Here is a 3,548-nt window from a genome sequence, read left to right as displayed (position 1 = left end):
TATCATGACTAGGGGTTTAAATTAACCCCCGTTGCCTCCACCACATCCTGCTCCAATACCCAACTGTTGAACTTTTGAGGCCAGTTTTTCCAGCGGACCAGCAACCATTTTTTACCCTTTCTCTCTTCTGATCTAGAATCTCCTCCACGTGAAAGACTTTGTCTTTACCCAACTGGACCTTCTGTAATTCCTTCTCATAAAAAGATCCCTCTATAAGATCCCCGTCATAATCTTTTAATTTGTAGACCGGCGGAATGCGTGGCAGACATTCGGTAACGGTAAACAACTCCGAGCTAAAGCCTTGTTCGTATTTTTTGTCGAAAACACCCCTCAACTTTGATATACGCACCAAGTCACCCACTAGGAATTTAAAAGTCATTTTTTTCTTACGGCGAAGTGGGAACAAACCATACATATTTTTAAAGACTTGAAAAGAGTTTTCCGAAGAGACCTCCGAGGGCTTCATACGTATAGTCTTATGGTAGCTGTGGTTGTAACCGTTTACTAAATCCTGAACTATGTCTGTATATCGGTTGGTGTTGTGAGCTGTAAAATAGCGCCACATCCGCTCTTTCAAAGTCCTATTAAAGCGTTCCACAACCGAAGCTTTCAAATCAGAGCCTGTAGCAAAATGTACTATATTATACTTATTCATTAGCTTCTGAAATGTTTGATTAAAAAATTCTTTTCCGCCATCCGTCTGCACTTTCTTGGGGGCGCCTCCTGCCTTCAAGATCGATTCAAAGGCCCTGGTCACCTCTGCCCCGCTCTTATTTTTTAACACCCTTACATAGGCTAATTTAGAGAAAATATCTATAACCGTTAGCATGTAGCGATTTCCATCATTTTTATCGGCAAGGGACTGCATGTCACATAGATCCGCCTGAAATTGGGATAATGGATGCGTAGAAAAAACTCTATTTCTTGGAAAATGTTTTCTTACAGGTTTATGTAGAGTGTAGGCATCTTGCTCTGATAACCATTCATTCACTTAGCATCGCTTAACAGACTACCTGTTTCTTCGACTATAGCTCTCTGTAAACGCTCTTTACCCCCATAAGACCCGGGTTAGAGGGATTATAATATATGTTTTTCAACAGCTGCTCAGCCATCCTTCTTGCCTCTCTGAGGTACAATAACTGTAATGAGCCACTTTCATATAACGACAACATTTCAGTTTGTGAATTTTTATTTAAGAATGCAACAATTATTACGTATACAGACAATTCAGGATTGTTGCAAGATACAAGTCCCCCGTTTTCTCAACAATCACAGCATGCAACACCCTGTATATATTGTTTAGATTTACAGGTTTGTTTCGCTGAATTTTTAAAACACACACGTCTGATATATAAGTATATAAACAACAAATATGATACACATTCACATTAAAGGGTGGTTCAAAACAATAATGTAAAATCTTAGCCAAAGTTATTTCTAGTTCTTCAGAATCCTCAACAAGCCTTGATACCATATGTGACCATTGTAAACTCTCGCCCGTATGTCGGACATGTTTCATGATTTGCTCCATTTTTAACACACGCTCTACAATAACCCCTGTATTGTGGGTTTGTGTAGAACTTTACATTGTTCACTTTATTTTCAATAATCTGATGCATAACATTTGTAAGGTCTCTCAAAAGAAAAAATGTATTTATTCGCTCAAACATCGTAGACACATAGTTACCCATAGCTCTAAATAAACAAAATGTCACTCGGTCTCTTGGGATTTATTGAGCCAGAAAAGCATCACATCAGCCATCACAGCTTCCCTGTATTTGTTGTCGTCCACCAGGGTGTGTCGGATTTCTTTGAGTTTCTCATGGATGAAGAGGGCCTCCTTCAGTTCATGTAGGAAGGCTTCGGTTACCCCGTAAACTCTAGGGATAGACGGCGCAATACCCATAGACTCCAGGGCGATGACCAGCGCTGGTATAAAACGGCAGGACCACAGTCTTTTCACCAGCTCCTCAAAATGATTGAAAAGTAGTATCTAGGAGGGTCGTAGAGGCAAGGATGACGACGCTGGCTGGGATGATTGATCTCACAGCCGATGCATTTTCTCGTATATATTCGCCAATCACCACGTTTAAAAGTGTAGCTACAGAGGCCTTGATTGTATCCACAAAAACAGTACTGGCCACCCCATCAAACACATCCTCAGGCTGGGTAAATGTCGGGGGTTGTCACGGGTCTTGCCAGGGGTGCGTAGAAGTGTAGGGCTTTCGTGGCATAGAGTCTTTAGTGTCGGGCCCCCCATGACGTAGTGGCTTCCTCGTAGATGGTCTGGAGATCCATGGTGTATGCTGAAATGAAGAACTGTCTGCTTTTTTTCTTTTTATTGTAGAACAAGGCCCTGGGTATCTGGGGGGGCGGGGTTAAAGCATCCGCTTACTTTAGTTTTCTTCTGACGTGTATCTTCTTGAGGCTCTTTTGCATCGTAATCTTTACGATTCGTATATATTATGCACTTCTTTAAATGAACAAGGCTCTGACGCTGTGGCTCTGTACAAAGAGAGCATCCAACGGTTGCAACATTTTCAATTCCAGTACATCCCAACTGTTAAAAGGAATAAGCAGACGCAGTCGGGTATCCCCAGTCAGGCCACCACCACTAAGTTTGTGGTTTCGGATTGCCCTCGGTGCCGATATAGAACTCCACGCTGCCGCACCGGTCGGCCATTCTTTCTTTGTATTTTCACCCCTGTGAAATATTTGTCCTGAGGAGTCCGGGGTACCTTCCCAACGGGTCTCGTGGCCCGTGAACACACTTAACCCTTGGTGATAAGGCTCGTTCAGACACACAACCTGGCGAAAAACCGACAGTCTTTCAACACCATATTCCAAGCCTACAGTCTGGTCTGTATATTCTTCTCCTTCATCTACCGTATAGAGGTCACTCTACAGGCCAGGTAATCAAACCGATCCCCACTGCTGGCCATTAGACATCAACACTTGATCTGTCAGAGCATTTGCTGGCGGTATTTGGGTTCTATACACATTTAAAAAACGTTTTTTTTTGCGCATCATATATTGCTGGTTGATACTTTGCCCTTGCTCTATGGGCAACCCGAAGGCCTGTTTCAGTTGTTACAGTCATCACTGCTTTGGTACCGATCCCCAAATTCCATGGTTATTCTTAAGATCTTGTGCACTCTTAAACAGGTATTGTTCAGCGGCTTTATAAGGGGCCTTAACCAACCCAAACCGTGAGAAACAGTAACAGGTTGACCTGACACATGGTCACTTACTCAACCCAGGGCATGCACCCTTCTACATGACATAGGGTCATAAATCATTACATAGGGTCATAAATCAGCTTGGGTCATCAATCATTAACGGCCTGTCAAAGGGACCCTTACTCACCCCATAGCCCCCACCTAACCAGGCTTGTTATCAGGCTTGGGTCATCAATCATTAACGGCCTGTCAAAGGACCCTTATCTACCCCCTATAGCCCCACCTAAACAGGCTTGCCTGACCAAAGACATGCACACGTCATCACTATAGGGTTCACATAGAGTTCACATATGGGTCATCAATCAAAAT

This window comes from Oncorhynchus kisutch, unplaced genomic scaffold (genome assembly GCF_002021735.2).
Source record: "Oncorhynchus kisutch isolate 150728-3 unplaced genomic scaffold, Okis_V2 Okis01b-Okis20b_hom, whole genome shotgun sequence".
NCBI lineage: Eukaryota > Metazoa > Chordata > Actinopteri > Salmoniformes > Salmonidae > Oncorhynchus > Oncorhynchus kisutch.
The sequence above is the reverse complement of the archived record's forward strand: the minus strand, read 5'-3'. Positions refer to the sequence as shown.